This window comes from Pseudophryne corroboree, chromosome 4, assembly GCF_028390025.1.
Source record: "Pseudophryne corroboree isolate aPseCor3 chromosome 4, aPseCor3.hap2, whole genome shotgun sequence".
Lineage (NCBI taxonomy): Eukaryota > Metazoa > Chordata > Amphibia > Anura > Myobatrachidae > Pseudophryne > Pseudophryne corroboree.
Window position 1 is genome coordinate 227,532,087 of NC_086447.1, and position 17,474 is coordinate 227,549,560.

Genomic DNA, 17,474 nt, shown 5'->3' on the forward strand with positions numbered 1-17,474 from the left:
CCCCGTTCTGTGTGCTTGGCTCCCCCACTCCTCCTCCCGTGCTGTGTGCCTGGCTCCCCGCTCCTCTCCCCTGTGCTGTGTGCCCGTCTCCAACCCCCCTCCCTGATGTGCCTGGATCCCCCACCCCACCCCCGTTCCATTTGCCTGGCTCCCCAACACCCATTCTGTGTGCCTGGCTCGCCCGCCCGCCCCCCACCCCCTGTTCTTTGTGCCTGGCCCCCCCCCCCCCCCCCCGCTATGTGCCTGTCTCCACCACCCCCGTTCTGTGTGCCTAGCTGCCCCCCCCCCCTTCCCCACCCCCCTTCATTGTGCTTGGCCCCTCTGTGTGCTTGCGCCCTGTGTGTTGCCCCCATACACTTCCTTGTACCCTAGGTGTCGCTCCCCATACAGTCCCCTGCTCCCTGCGTGTCATTCCCCCCCCCCCCCCTACACAGTTCCCTGCAGCCAGCGTGGCCCCCTTTTCAGTACAGTCCTCTGCACCCTGCGTGTTGCTTTCCCCATGTCCTGTGCCCTGCGCGTTGTTTTCTCCAGCACTGTCCCCTGCGTGCCACCTCCCCCTTACACGTACAGTCCTCTGCGTCCTGAATGTCCCCCTACCCCCGTACACTCCCCTGCGTGTTGCCCCCACCCATACAGTACTCTGTACCCTGCCTGTCGTCCCCGTACAGTCCTCTGCATGTCGCTTTCACCCACTCCTGTGCCCTGCGTGTCCCTTTCCCTGGTACAGTCCCCTGCGCCCTATGTGTGTCACCCCTACCGTACAGTCCCCTGCGCCTTGCCCACCGCTGTACAGTCAGTCCCCTGCACCCTGCATGTTGACCCCTTCAGTATAGTCCCTTGCACTCTGTGTGTCGCCCCCCTCAGTACAGTCCCCTGCATACTGCGCGTTCCTTTCCTCCGGTATTGTCCCCTGCACCCTGCATGTCACCCCCCCCCCCGTACAGTACCCTGAGCCCTGCATGTCGCCTCCTGTACAGTCCTTTGTGCTCTGCGTGTCACCTTCCCCGTATAGTCCCATGTGCCCTGCGTTACCCCCCTCCCTGTAAAATCCCCTGCGCCCTCCGTGTTGCCCCATGTACAGTCCCATGCGCCCTGCGTGTCACACCCTGCATAGTCCCCAGCGCCCTGCATGCCACTCCCACGTACAGTCCCCTGTACCCTGAGCGTCGCTTTCACCTGGTACTGTCCCCTGTACCCTGCGTGTACAATCCCCTGCGCCCTGCATGTCGCCCCCCCTTCAGTACAGTCCCCTGCGTGTTGCTTTTCCCGGTACTGTCCCCTGCGCCCTTCAAGTTGCATGCACCCCCGTACAGTCCCCTGCATCCTGCATGTCGCCCTACCACTGTACATTCCCGTGTATGTTGCCCCCACACCCGTACAGTCCCCTGCACCCTGTCTCACTGCTCCCCCCTCCCCCCCGTACAGTCCCCTGCCCCTGTATGTTGCCCCACTTACAGGACCCTACACCCTGCATGTTGCCCATCCTGTACAGTCCCCTACACCCTGCGTGTCGAGCCCCTCAGTACAGTTCCCTGCACCCAGCGTGTCGCTTACACCCGGTACTGTCCCCTGCACCTGCGTGTCACCACCCTGTACAGTCTACAGTCCTTTGCGTCCTGCATGTCGCCCTACCCCCTTAGTCCTCTGTGTGTCGCCCCCCTTACCTCCTGCGTGTTGCTCCACTGTACATTCCCCTGCGCCTTGCGTGTCACCCCCTGTACAGTCCCCTGCGTCATGCGTGCAGCCTCCCCATACAGTCCCCTGTGCCCCTCGTGTTGCCCCCCATGTACAGTCCCCTGCACGTCGCCCCCACCCTTACAGTCCTCTGCGTTCCCACCGCCCCCCCCCACAAGTCCCTGTGCCCTACGTGTTGCCCCCCCCCGTACAGTTCCCCAGCATCTTGCGTGTCACCCCTCCCTAACAGTCCCCTGCACCCTCTGTGTCGCCCCCTATACAGTCTTCTGCGCCCTGTGTGTTGTCACCCTGTATAGTCCCATGCGCCTTGTGCATTTCCCCACTGTATAGTCCCCTGTGCCCTATGTGTCGTCCCCCTGTATAGTCCCCTGTGCCCTGAGTGTCGATCCCCCGTAAAGTCCTGTTCCTGCATGCCGCCCCCCGTCCAGTCCCCTGTGCCTTGCTTATTGCCCCCTTCAGTACAGTCCCCTCTGCCCGGAGTGTTGCTTTCCACTATATCTATCTATCTATCTATCTATCTATCTATCTATCTATCTATCTAGATAGATAGATAGATAGATACAGGTAGCGGCTGCAGTTCGGCACTCAAAATGGGGATACCAGTTTACTTGCTGCGGTGCCCTCCAAGGATTCAAAGCAAGATACAATATAGAAGCAAAAGAATCAGCGGCACTCAGCAGACTTGATATGAAGTAAAAAAGTCTTTAATCCGGTCCTACGCCGTTTCGGGGACTGCGCCCCGTCTTCAGGGACAAATCATACACGTGTATATGTATGTACAGTGTCACACTGTAGTAAACAGGCAACCAGATCAGCACATGAGCCTACACACTGGAGGTTCATGCTGGACGTCCATTCAGTGTGACTGAATGGACGTCCAGTATTAACCTCCAGTGAGGGCTCATTGACTGTTGTATCCCTTTATGGATTATTCCTTTTGAAAGCCAGTGTGTAGGCTCATGTGCTGATCTGGTTGTCTGTTTACTACAGTGTGACACTGTTGAATTATTTGATTCTAGTTATGACTGTTTTGCAACATGAAAATGTATATGGCTTGTCTTGATAGGCTCTGACTGTTGAGCCGAAACGTCGACCCAATAAAGCCGATTATGACCTTAGAGAACCCGATTGGACTTTATTTGTGACGGAGAGTGCCCCCCGGGAAACTGGAACTATGACTCTGTGTGGACCCACTGTGAAAGTGTGGGTTCTACTGGGTGCACCCCACTGTTGACCTCACATTGATGTGAGTGCAGGACTTCCCTGGAGATAGATAGATAGATAGATAGATAGATCTATCTATCTATCTATCTATCTATCTATCTATCTATCTATCTATCTATCTATCTATCTATCTATCTATGTATGTATGTATGTATATATATATATATTATGAAAAGCTGGGGAGATAGGGTTCGGCGCTCAGTGTTGTTAAGAACTGGTTAATTTAAAAGCCACAAAATATATATGTAAAAGAATATTTAATAGACATGAGAGTAAAAAAAATTATACAAAGTACATAAAAGACATAAAATATGGACCAAGAAAATATTAAAAGGATAAGGAGATCAACTTAGCTTTAAAAACAGCAGGGGGTTAGTGCAGAAATCCAACGCGTTTCGTCTCATCAGACTTCTTCAAAGGGTAGGGACACAATGAGCCTTCCTGTCTATTTATAGCCAAACTACTTGGTAAAGGAGTTGTGACATCACAGATGGTCACATGATGCAATTGAGTGTTACGGGCTTTCAAAGTACTTTTCTCTGACGTCCTAAGTGGATGCTGGGGACTCCGTCAGGACCATGGGGAATAGCGGCTCTGCAGGAGACAGGGCACAAAAATAAAGCTTTAGGATCAGGTGGTGTGCACTGGCTCCACCCCCTATGACCCTCCTCCAAGCCTCAGTTAGGTTTTTGTGCCCGTCCGAGCAGGGTGCAATCTAGGTGGCTCTCTTAATGAGCTGCTTAGAAAAAGTTTTTAGGTTTTTTATGTTCAGTGAGTCCTGCTGGCAACAGGCTCACTGCATCGAGGGACTTAGGGGAGAGAAGTTCAACTCACCTGCGTGCAGGATGGATTGGCTTCTTAGGCTACTGGACACCATTAGCTCCAGAGGGAGTCTGAACACAGGTCTCACCCTGGGGTTCGTCCCGGAGCCGCGCCTCCGACCCCCCTTGCAGATGCTGAAGATTGAAGGTCCAGAAACCGGCGGCAGAAGGCTTTTCAGTCTTCATGAAGGTAGCGCACAGCACTGCAGCTGTGCGCCATTGTTGTCACACACTTCACACCTTAGGTCACGGAGGGTGCAGGGCGCTGCTGGGGGCGCCCTGGGCAGCAATGTATAATACCTTTTATGGCTAAAAAATACATCACATATAGCCCTTGAGGCTATATGGATGTATTAAACCCATGCCAGATATCTCAAACTCCGGGAGAAAAGCCCGCCGGAATAGGGGGCGGGGCTTATTCTCCTCAGCACACAGCGCCATTTTCCTGCTCAGCTCCGCTGTGAGGAAGGCTCCCAGGACTCTCCCCTGCACTGCACTACAGAAACAGGGTAAAACAGAGAGGGGGGGCACTTTTTTTGGCGATATTTTATATATTTAAGCTGCTATAAGGATACAACACTTATATAAGGTTGTTCCCATATATATTATAGCGCTTGGGTGTGTGCTGGCAAACTCTCCCTCTGTCTCCCCAAAGGGCTAGTGGGGTCCTGTCTTCGATAAGAGCATTCCCTGTGTGTCTGCTGTGTGTCGGTACGTGTGTGTCGACATGTATGAGGACGATGTTGGTGTGGAGGCAGAGCAATTGCCGATAATGGTGATGTCACCCCCCAGGGAGTCGACACCGGAATGGATGGCTTTGTTTATGGAATTACGTGATAATGTCAGCACATTACAAAAATCAGTTGACGACATGAGACGGCCGGAAAACCAGTTGGTACCTGCCCAGGCGTCTCAGACACCGTCAGGGGCTGTAAAACGCCCTTTACCTCAGTCGGTCGACACAGACCCAGACACGGACACTGAATCTAGTGTCGACGGTGAAGAAACAAACGTATTTTCAAGTAGGGCCACACGTTATATGATCACGGCAATGAAGGAGGCTTTGCATATCTCTGATACTGCAAGTACCACAAAAAGGGGTATTATGTGGGGGGTGAAAAAACTACCTGTAGTTTTTCCTGAATCAGAGGAATTGAATGATGTATGTGATGAAGCGTGGGTTAACCCAGATAGAAAAGTGCTAATTTCAAAAAAGTTATTGGCATTATACCCTTTCCCGCCAGAGGTTAGGGCGCGCTGGGAAACACCCCCTAGGGTGGATAAGGCGCTCACACGCTTATCAAAACAAGTGGCGTTACCGTCTCCTGATACGGCCGCCCTCAAGGATCCAGCTGATAGGAGGCTGGAAACTACCCTAAAAAGTATATACACACATACTGGTGTTATACTGCGACCAGCCATCGCCTCAGCCTGGATGTGCAGTGCTGGGGTGGTCTGGTCGGATTCCCTGACTGAAAATATTGATACCCTGGATAGGGACAGTATTTTATTGACTATAGAGCAATTAAAGGATGCTTTTCTTTATATGCGAGATGCTCAGAGGGATATTTGCACTCTGGCATCGAGAGTAAATGCGTTGTCCATATCTGCCAGAAGAAGTTTATGGACGCGACAGTGGTCAGGTGATGCGGATTCTAAACGACATATGGAAGTATTGCCGTATAAAGGGGAGGAATTATTTGGCGTCGGTCTATCGGATCTGGTGGCCACGGCAACTGCCGGAAAATCCACCTTTTTACCTCAGACCCCCTCCCAACAGAAAAAGACACCGTCTTTTCAGCCGCAGTCCTTTCGGTCCTATAAGAACAAGCGGGCAAAAGGACAGTCATATCTGCCCCGGGGCAGAGGAAGGGGTAAGAGAGGACAGCAAGCTGCCCCTGCCCAGGAACAGAAGCCCTCCCAGGGTTCTGCAAAGCCCTCAGCATGACGCTGGGGCTTTACAAGCGGACTCAGGAGCGGTGGGGGGTCGACTCAAGAATTTCAGCGCACAGTGGGCTTGCTCACAGGTGGACCCCTGGATCCTGCAGGTAGTATCTCAGGGTTACAGGTTGGAGTTCGAGAAGTCTCCCCCTCGCCGGTTCCTAAAGTCTGCTTTGCCAACGTCTCCCTCAGACAGGGCGACGGTATTGGAAGCCATTCACAAGCTGTTTTCTCAGCAGGTGATAGTCAAGGTACCCCTCCTACAACAAGGAAAAGGGTATTACTCCACGCTATTTGTGGTACCGAAGCCGGACGGCTCGGTAAGACCTATTCTAAATCTGAAATCTTTGAACCTGTACATACAGAAATTCAAATTCAAGATGGAGTCACTCAGAGCAGTGATAGCGAATCTGGAAGAAGGGGACTTTATGGTGTCCCTGGACATAAAGGATGCTTACCTGCATGTCCCAATTTGCCCTTCACATCAAGGGTACCTCAGGTTCGTGGTGCAAAACTGTCATTATCAGTTTCAGACGCTGCCGTTTGGATTGTCCACGGCACCTCGGGTCTTTACCAAGGTAATGGCCGAAATGATGATTCTTCTTCGAAGAAGAGGCGTATTAATTATCCCTTACTTGGACGATCTCCTGATAAGGGCAAGGTCCAGAGAACAGCTGGAGGACGGAGTAGCACTAACCCAAGTAGTGCTGCAACAACACGGGTGGATTCTGAATTTTCCAAAATCTCAGTTGACACCGACAACACGTCTGCTGTTCCTGGGAATGATTCTGGACACGGTTCAGAAAAAGGTGTTTCTTCCGGAGGAGAAAGCCAAGGAGTTATCCAAACTTGTCAGGAACCTCCTAAAACCAGGAAAAGTGTCTGTGCATCAATGCACAAGAGTCCTGGGAAAGATGGTGACTTCTTACGAAGCGATTCCATTCGGCAGATTCCACGCACGAACTTTTCAGTGGGATCTGTTGGACAAATGGTCCGGATCGCATCTGCAGATGCACCAGCGGATAACCTTATCACCACGGACAAGGGTGTCTTTTCTGTGGTGGTTGCAGAGTGCTCATCTGTTAGAGGGCCGCAGATTCGGCATACAGGACTGGGTCCTGGTGACCACGGATGCCAGTCTGAGAGGCTGGGGAGCGGTCACACAGGGAAGAAACTTCCAGGGAGTATGGTCAAGCCTGGAGATGTCTTTTCACATAAATATACTGGAGCTAAGAGCGATTTACAATGCTCTAAGTCTGGCAAAACCCCTGCTTCAGGGTCAGCCGGTGTTGATCCAGTCGGACAACATCACGGCAGTCGCCCACGTAAACAGACAGGGCGGCACAAGAAGCAGGACAGCAATGGCAGAAGCTGCAAGGATTCTTCGCTGGGCGGAAGATCATGTGATAGCACTGTCAGCAGTGTTCATTCCGGGAGTGGACAACTGGGAAGCAGACTTCCTCAGCAGACACGATCTACACCCGGGAGAGTGGGAACTTCATCCAGAAGTCTTCCACATGATTGTGAACCGTTGGGAAAAACCAAAGGTGGATATGATGGCGTCCCGCCTCAACAAAAAACTGGACAGGTATTGCGCCAGGTCAAGAGACCCTCAGGCAATAGCTGTGGACGCTCTGGTAACACCGTGGGTGTTCCAGTCAGTGTATGTGTTCCCTCCTCTGCCTCTCATACCAAAAGTACTGAGAATTATAAGGCAAAGGGGAGTAAGAACGATACTCGTGGCTCCGGATTGGCCAAGAAGAACTTGGTACCCGGAACTTCAAGAGATGCTCACGGAGGATCCGTGGCCTCTACCTCTAAGAAGGGACCTGCTTCAGCAGGGACCGTGTCTATTCCAAGACTTACCGCGGCTGCGTTTGACGGCGTGGCGGTTGAACGCCGAATTCTAAGGGAAAAAGGCATTCCGGAAGAGGTCATTCCTACACTGGTAAAAGCCAGGAAGGAGGTGACTGCACAACATTATCACCGCATTTGGAGAAAATATGTTGCGTGGTGTGAGACCAGGAAGGCCCCCACGGAGGAATTTCAATTGGGTCGATTCCTACATTTCCTGCAAACAGGATTGTCTATGGGCCTCAAATTGGGGTCCATTAAGGTTCAAATTTCGGCCCTGTCGATTTTCTTCCAGAAAGAATTGGCTTCAGTTCCTGAAGTCCAGACTTTTGTAAAAGGAGTACTACATATACAGAGACGGTTGTGCCCCCAGTGGCTCCGTGGGACCTTAATGTAGTTTTGGATTTTCTCAAATCCCATTGGTTTGAGCCACTCAAATTGGCGGATTTGAAATATCTTACATGGAAAGTAACCATGCTACTGGCCCTGGCTTCAGCCAGGAGAGTGTCAGAATTGGCGGCTTTATCCTATAAAAGCCCATATCTGATTTTCCATTCGGACAGGGCAGAACTGCGGACGCGTCCTCATTTTCTGCCTAAGGTGGTGTCAGCGTTTCACCTGAACCAGCCTATTGTGGTGCCTGCGGCTACTAACGATTTGGAGGATTCCAAGTTGTTGGACGTGGTCCGGGCATTGAAAATATATATTTCAAGAACGGCTGGAGTCAGAAAGTCTGACTCGCTGTTTATATTGTATGCACCCAACAAGCTGGGTGCTCCTGCTTCTAAGCAGACGATTGCTCGTTGGATTTGTAGCACAATTCAACTTGCACATTCTGTGGCAGGCTTGCCACAACCAAAATCTGTCAAGGCCCATTCCACAAGGAAAGTGGGCTCATCCTGGGCGGCTGCCCGGGGGGTCTCGGCATTACAACTCTGCCGAGCAGCTACGTGGTCGGGGGAGAACACGTTTGTAAAATTCTACAAATTTGATACCCTGGCTAAAGAGGACCTGGAGTTCTCTCATTCGGTGCTGCAGAGTCATCCGCACTCTCCCGCCCGTTTGGGAGCTTTGGTATAATCCCCATGGTCCTGACGGAGTCCCCAGCATCCACTTAGGACGTCAGAGAAAATAAGATTTTACTTACCGATAAATCTATTTCTCGTAGTCCGTAGTGGATGCTGGGCGCCCATCCCAAGTGCGGATTGTCTGCAATACTTGTACATAGTTATTGTTACAAAAAAATCGGGTTGTTATTGTTGTGAGCCGTCTGTTCAGAGGCTCCTACGTTTGTCATACTGTTAACTGGGTTCAGATCACAAGTTGTACGGTGTGATTGGTGTGGCTGGTATGAGTCTTACCCGGGATTCATTATCCTTCCTTATTGTGTACGCTCGTCCGGGCACAGTATCCTAACTGAGGCTTGGAGGAGGGTCATAGGGGGAGGAGCCAGTGCACACCACCTGATCCTAAAGCTTTATTTTTGTGCCCTGTCTCCTGCGGAGCCGCTATTCCCCATGGTCCTGACGGAGTCCCCAGCATCCACTACGGACTACGAGAAATAGATTTATCGGTAAGTAAAATCTTATTTTTAGTTCTGTATATGGGAGTATAAAATACTGTGGGCTGTACAATAGAGCAGAGTCAGTGATTGTGGAAACCATAAAGGAGTCAAAACTACTTTAAGTCCATAATTACAGTGTAGTAGCGGCATTTCCGCCACACTTCCGGGGACGGGTGTCGCGTCTCCGTCATTTCCGCCCCACGTCCGGTCCGCGTCTGCGCATGCGCCCACGGCGGTTCTCTGCTTCCAGGAGATCGTCTGCGCTTGCGTCCACGGCTGTCCCCGGCGGACATCAAAGCATACAGGAGAGTTCTGTCTCAAAACGTCAATGAGGCGGCGGCCATCTTTGTTGGGATTAAGTCCATTGAATTCCATAATGTGGCGGCCATCTTTTTGTAGTTCTTTCAGATCCAGATATATTCCAGGCACATCCGTGTCCATGACAACGGTCACATAAATAGAAAGAAAAACAAATGGTAATATCCTAGCAAAAATTTTGTTTACAAGCATTCAGAATGGTTTTTGCACAAACCATAGAAATAAGGGACATATATACTACTTTTTAAAACAATAAAGTGCTAGTGCAATATTAAATGAACAAATAGGAGCTCATATTCATTGAATAGCAATAGGTTAAAAGATGCATTAAATAGCAGTGCAATGTGCAAGATTACATAAGAATTAAAACAGCTAGTGCAATGATAACACAATGTATTGTATAGCATTACAAAGTGCAAATGGATGACATACTAGTGCAAGGTGTAGATTGAGGACATGGATAAAATTAGTAGAATAGTGCAGGATAAAACGTACTGATTAGCAGTGCAAAGTTTTCGTGGACTACAATAATATATTGGAGGTGTACATTGCAATTATCATTATAAATCGGTATTAAATTGACGTCATTTATTAGACATTACAGTACCTAATCTTCCCAGGTAGTCTCCTTTCCTGGTACTGATCAGGCCCAGACACTGCTTAGCTTCCAAGATCAGACGAGATTGGGCGTACCAGTGTGGTTTGACTGTACGCGAAAATGATTAGACATCATAATACCACGTGATTTTATTTCTTTATTAGTGAACAGTGATTAGCTAAATACATCTAGTTCGTGAAGTGAGAGAAGGAAAAAGAAGGAGGAATGAAGTATTTCTGGGATTCTGCACCTCATAAAAAAGGTGCAATTTCGTATCCCTCATTTAAGCCGACTGGATGTAGAGTCTGCAGCTGGAAAATCCAGTACATTTCTCGTCTTGAAAGTTTGTTTCCAAGGTCTCCTCCTCTCTCGCCAAGGCAAACGTGTTCAATGGCCTTGAAGCTAAGGTCCTCTGGATTGGAGTTGTGTTTAGATACAAAATGTCGGGAGACTGCGTGGAAACCCATGGAAACCCGGCTGCACATAACAAACAATGAGAATGCATTAGATGTATACAATACACACGGGTAACTTGGAGAACCAGCGCAGCGCAAGTATAGAGAATAAACCGGTCCAGATATACTGCTGAATTCATAAACAATTGGAGCATATAAATGAAAACATATTGCGTGAAACGAACTATCCACTATAGATATCGTCTACACTGTAGAACAGGGGTGGGGAACCTTTTTTCTACCAAGGGCCATTTGGATATTTATAAAATCCTTCGGGGGCCATACAAAAATTATCAACTAAAAAATTAGCCTGCCACCAGTAGATATGTCCCCAGTAGTTGTGGCCCAGTAGATATGCCCCCAGTCAGTAGTTATGCCCCCAGTCAGTTGTTATGCCCCAGTAGATATGTCCCCAGTAGTTGTGGCCCAGTAGTTATGCCCCCAGTCAGTAGTTATGCCCCCAGTAGATATACCCCCAGTCAGTTGTTATGCCCCAGTACATATGCCCCCAGTCACTTATGTCCCATTAGATATGCCCCCAGTCACTTGTTATGCCTCATTAGATATGCCCCAAGTCACTTGTTATGCCCCATTCAATATGCCCTATTAGATATGCCCCCTAGTAGCACCGCTTGCACACACACAGTGAACTCCTGCCTCCGGCTGCTGCTGAGGAAAAGAAGCCGGGCGCCTGCTTGAAACAAAATCTCAGCGGGCACCCAGTATCTCCCTCGGTTAGGTGAGCCTGACCGGGCCGGATCAAGTGGCTCTGCGGGCCCTATACGGCCCTCGGGCCTGAGGTTCCCCACCCCTGCTGTAGAATAAAGATCTAAATCAGTGCCGGGCACTATTACTATCGCTCAGTAAACGAATAGATAAAGATACTAATATATAGCGTCTTACTTAAAAGAGCACCTACCATGAGGCCTTAGTAACTGAAAATAACCTTCATATACCCTAACTGAACCTGCATAATGAATGTGAGATGAATTGCTACAAAATTATAAAAAACATGTATAAGAGAGAATCTCATTCAAACCCAGTGGTTTAACTGTTTGTAGGGTATAAATCCAGCGTGCTTCTTTCTGTTGTAGGATTTTACCCCGATCACCGCCCCTTTTAGATTCGGGCACTCCGTCTATGATTTTATAGCGAATTGACGCTAAGTTATGATGGCAATCTTTAAAGTGTCGAGCCACTGGTTGATCAGAGCCTTTCCCCTCCAGTGCTGCTCTAATACTTGATCGGTGGAGGGCTATCCTTTCTTTGAATTGGTGGATTGTTTTCCCAATGTAGAGAAGTCCGCATGGGCATTTGATGTAATAGATAACAAAACGACTGGAACACGTATATGGGGCTTTAATCGTGAATTTCTTACCCGATCTCAGGTGATAGAAGAATTGTCCCGTTTCCAGACAACTACATGTGGTGCAGCCCAAACATTTGTAGTTGCCCGGTTTGCGTGTAAGGAAATGTGTGGATGTCATTTTACTAAAGTTGGAGATATCATTATGTACAATAATGTCCTTAATGTTTCTGCCCCTGCGGAATGCTGGGAGAATGAAAGATTCTTTAAATGTAGGTAGTGCTTTATCATTTGATATGATAGGCCAGATCCGCTTGGCTGAGCTGACCGTGTGGACACTATTAGTAGAAAAGTCCTGTGGCCACACTATTTGGTCTCTAGAGTCCGTAAAAGCACTTTTTTGTAGTATATCACTACGGTTCTTGGTCAGTACCTTTTCCTTAGCTTTTTTTAAGGTACTTAAGTTTGTAGCCCCTAACTAGAAACTTGCGTAGCATAATATCGATCTGGTTGCTTGCATCCGTACTGTCACTGCAAATGCGATAAATCCTAAGAAATTGGGAGTAGGGCAATCCCCATTTCATGGCAGGAGGGTGATGATTATTGGCGTGTAAGGTAGTGTTCCTGTCTGTGTCTTTTACATTAAGTGCCGTATGTAAACAATGGTTGTGATCCTGTGTAACCGTGACATCTAAATAGTGAAGTGTCAAAACTGAAAGAGAATGTGAATTTAATCGAAGTGTCTAATGAATTAACATGACACATAGCACTATTGAATTCCTCTTCTGTACCTGACCACAGGATGAAAATATAATCGATGTAGCGATGGTATGACTTAATCTTGCTCGACACCTTGGGGTTCGTGAGAAACAGATCCCTTTCTACCTCACACATGAACAGGTTAGCCAGGCTGGGAGCTACACAAGAACCCATAGCACACACTGACTATTGTTGATACAGTTTGCCGTCAAAGATGAAATAGTTGCGTTTCAAAGTGAGCTCTAGGAGCTGAATGAAAAAATTGACATCTTGCCCTGTATATCTCGTGTTGCCAGTGATACAGCGTCTGATAGCCTCTGTTCCCAGATGGTGGGGGATGTTCGTTTATAGGCTAACGACATCTACTGTACACATAAGATATTTCTCTATCGTCCTAGTGGATGCTGGGGTTCCTGAAAGGACCATGGGGAATAGCGGCTCCGCAGGAGACAGGGCACAAAAAGTAAAGCTTTCCGATCAGGTGGTGTGCACTGGCTCCTCCCCCTATGACCCTCCTCCAAGCCTCAGTTAGATTTTTGTGCCCGGCCGAGAAGGGTGCAATCTAGGTGGCTCTCCTAAAGAGCTGCTTAGAGAAAGTTTAGCTTAGGTTTTTTATTTTACAGTGAGTCCTGCTGGCAACAGGATCACTGCAACGAGGGACTTAGGGGAGAAGAAGTGAACTCACCTGCGTGCAGGATGGATTGGCTTCTTGGCTACTGGACATCAGCTCCAGAGGGACGATCACAGGTACAGCCTGGATGGTCACCGGAGCCTCGCCGCCGGCCCCCTTGCAGATGCTGAAACATGAAGAGGTCCAGAATCGGCGGCAGAAGACTCCTCAGTCTTCTAAAGGTAGCGCACAGCACTGCAGCTGTGCGCCATTTTCCTCTCAGCACACTTCACACGGCAGTCACTGAGGGTGCAGGGCGCTGGGAGGGGAGCGCCCTGGGAGGCAAATGAAAACCTATTTGGCTAAAAAATACCTCACATATAGCCTCCGGGGGCTATATGGAGATATTTAACCCCTGCCAGAATACACTAAAGAGCGGGAGACGAGCCCGCCGGAAAAGGGGCGGGCCTATCTCCTCAGCACACAGCGCCATTTTCCTTACACAGCTCCGCTGGTCAGGACGGCTCCCAGGTCTCTCCCCTGCACTGCACTACAGAAACAGGGAAAAACAAGAGAGGGGGGGCAAAATAGTGGCAAAAATTATATTATAAAAGCAGCTATACAGGGAGCACTTATTATACGGCTATCCCTGTCATATATAGCGCTTTTGGTGTGTGCTGGCAAACTCTCCCTCTGTCTCCCCAAAGGGCTAGTGGGGTCCTGTCTTCGTTAAGAGCATTCCCTGTGTGTCTGCTGTGTGTCGGTACGTGTGTGTCGACATGTATGAGGACGATATTGGTGTGGAGGCGGAGCAATTGCCAAATATGGGGATGTCACCTCCTAGGGGGTCGACACCAGAATGGATGCCTTTATTTATGGAATTACGGGATAGTGTCAACACGCTAAAGCAGTCGTTTGACGACATGAGACGGCCGGACAATCAGTTAGTGCCTGTCCAGGCGCCTCAAACACCGTCAGGGGCTGTAAAACGCCCTTTGCCTCAGTCGGTCGACACAGACCCAGACACAGGCACTGATTCCAGTGGCGACGGTGACGAATCAACCGTATTTTCCAGTAGGGCCACACGTTATATGATTTTGGCAATGAAGGAGGCGTTACATTTAGCTGATACTACAGGTACCACTAAACAGGGTATTATGTGGGGTGTGAAAAAACTACCTATAGTTTTTCCTGAATCAGAAGAACTAAATGATGTATGTGATGAAGCGTGGGTTGCCCCCGATAAAAAGATGCTAATTTCAAAGAAGTTATTAGCTTTATACCCTTTCCCGTCAGAGGTTAGGGCGCGCTGGGAAACACCTCCTAGGGTGGACAAGGCGCTCACACGCTTATCTAAACAAGTGGCGTTACCCTCTCCTGAGACGGCCGCACTTAAAGATCCAGCAGATAGGAGGATGGAAAATATCCAAAAAAGTATATACACACATACAGGTGTTATACTACGACCAGCTATAGCGACAGCCTGGATGTGCAGTGCTGGAGTAGCTTGGTCAGAGTCCCTGATTGAAAATATTGATACCCTGGATAGGGACAATGTTTTACTGTCTTTAGAGCAAATAAAGGATGCATTTCTTTATATGCGTGATGCACAGAGGGATATCTGCACACTGGCATCACGGGTAAGTGCTATGTCCATTTCGGCCAGAAGAAGTTTATGGACGCGACAGTGGTCAGGCGATGCGGACTCAAAACGGCATATGGAAGTTTTGCCGTATAAAGGGGAGGAGTTATTTGGAGTCGGTCTATCAGATTTGGTGGCCACGGCTACAGCCGGGAAATCCACCTTTTTACCTCAAGCTACTCCCCAACAGAAAAAGACACCGACTTTTCAACCGCAGCCCTTTCGTTCCTTTAAAAACAAGAGAGCAAAGGGATATTCATATCTGCCACGAGGCAGAGGAAGGGGGAAGAGACACCAACAGGCAGCTCCTTCCCAGGAACAGAAGCCCTCCCCCGCTTCTACAAAAGCCTCAGCATGACGCTGGGGCTTCTCAAGCGGACTCGGGGGCGGTGGGCGGTCGTCTCAAGAATTTCAGCGCGCAGTGGGCTCACTCGCAGGTAGATCCCTGGATCCTGCAGATAATATCTCAGGGGTACAGGTTGGAACTAGAGACAGATCCGCCTCGCCGTTTCCTGAAGTCTGCTTTACCAACGTCCCCCTCAGAAAGGGAGACGGTTTTGGAAGCCATTCACAAGCTGTACTCTCAGCAGGTGATAGTCAAGGTACCTCTTCTACAACAGGGAAAGGGGTATTATTCCACTCTATTTGTGGTACCGAAGCCGGACGGCTCGGTAAGACCTATTCTAAATCTGAAGTCCTTGAACCTGTACATAAAGAAGTTCAAGTTCAAAATGGAGTCACTCAGAGCAGTGATAGCGAACCTGGAAGAAGGGGACTTTATGGTGTCCTTGGACATCAAGGATGCGTACCTCCACGTTCCAATTTACCCCTCACACCAGGGGTACCTCAGGTTCGTTGTACAAAACTGTTACTATCAGTTTCAGACGCTGCCGTTCGGATTGTCCACGGCACCTCGGGTCTTTACAAAGGTAATGGCCGAGATGATGATTCTTCTTCGAAGAAAAGGTGTATTAATTATCCCATACTTGGACGATCTCCTAATAAGGGCAAGGTCCAGAGAACAGCTAGAGAGGGGATTAGCACTGTCTCAAGAAGTGCTAAAACAGCACGGCTGGATTCTGAATATTCCAAAATCCCAGTTAATGCCGACAACTCGTCTGCTGTTCCTAAGGATGATTCTGGACACGGTTCAGAAAAAGGTTTTTCTCCCAGAGGAAAAAGCCAAGGAGTTATCCGAGCTTGTCAGGAACCTCCTAAAACCAGGAAAGGTGTCTGTACATCAATGCACAAGAGTCCTGGGAAAAATGGTGGCTTCTTACGAAGCAATTCCATTCGGCAGATTCCATGCACGAATTTTCCAGAGGGATCTGTTGGACAAATGGTCAGGGTCGCATCTTCAGATGCACCAGCGGATAACCCTGTCTCCAAGGACAAGGGTATCTCTTCTGTGGTGGTTGCAGAGTGCTCATCTATTGGAGGGCCGCAGATTCGGCATACAGGATTGGATCCTGGTGACCACGGACGCCAGCCTGAGAGGCTGGGGAGCAGTCACACAAGGAAGAAACTTCCAGGGAGTGTGGACGAGCCTGGAAACGTCTCTTCACATAAACATTCTGGAACTAAGAGCAATCTACAATGCTCTAAGCCAGGCAGAACCTCTGCTTCAAGGAAAACCGGTGTTGATCCAGTCGGACAACATCACGGCAGTCGCCCATGTAAACAGACAGGGCGGCACAAGAAGCAGGAGTGCAATGGCAGAAGCTGCAAGGATTCTTCGCTGGGCAGAGAATCATGTGATAGCACTGTCAGCAGTGTTCATCCCGGGAGTGGACAACTGGGAAGCAGACTTCCTCAGCAGACACGACCTTCACCCGGGAGAGTGGGGACTTCATCCGGAAGTCTTCCACATGCTGGTAACCCGTTGGGAAAGACCAATGGTGGACATGATGGCGTCTCGCCTCAACAAAAAACTGGACAGGTATTGCGCCAGGTCAAGAGATCCGCAGGCAATAGCTGTGGACGCGCTGGTAACGCCTTGGGTGTACCAGTCGGTGTATGTGTTTCCTCCTCTGCCTCTCATACCAAAAGTATTGAGAATTATACGGCAAAGAGGCGTAAGAACGATACTAGTGGTTCCGGATTGGCCAAGAAGGACTTGGTACCCGGAACTTCAAGAGATGATCACGGAAGATCCGTGGCCTCTACCTCTAAGGAGGGACTTGCTTCAGCAGGGTCCCTGTCTGTTTCAAGACTTACCGCGGCTGCGTTTGACGGCATGGCGGTTGAACGCCGGATCTTAAAGGAAAAAGGCATGCCGGAAGAAGTCATTCCTACTTTGATTAAAGCAAGGAAGGAAGTAACCGTGCAACACTATCACCGCATTTGGCGAAGATATGTTGCGTGGTGCGAGGATCGGAGTGCTCCGACGGAGGAATTTCAACTGGGTCGATTCCTACATTTCCTGCAAACAGGAGTGTCTATGGGCCTGAAATTGGGGTCCATTAAGGTTCAAATTTCGGCCCTGTCGATTTTCTTTCAAAAAGAATTGGCTTCAGTTCCTGAAGTCCAGACTTTTGTTAAGGGAGTGCTGCATATACAGCCTCCTGTGGTGCCTCCAGTGGCACCGTGGGATCTCAATGTGGTTTTGGAATTTCTAAAATCTCATTGGTTTGAACCACTAAAAAAGGTGGATTTAAAATATCTCACATGGAAAGTGACCATGTTAC

The 17,474-nt window shown here is 49.3% G+C and overlaps 1 protein-coding gene and 1 pseudogene across 1 annotated transcript in view; one reads left to right on the forward strand and one right to left on the reverse strand.

Moving 5' to 3' along the window:
• HLTF (helicase like transcription factor) overlaps window positions 1-17,474 on the forward strand; it is a 479,436-nt gene that overhangs the window by 203,275 nt on the left and 258,687 nt on the right. The window lies entirely within an intron of this gene.
• Window positions 10,013-10,131, reverse strand: LOC134912650 (5S ribosomal RNA; annotated as a pseudogene).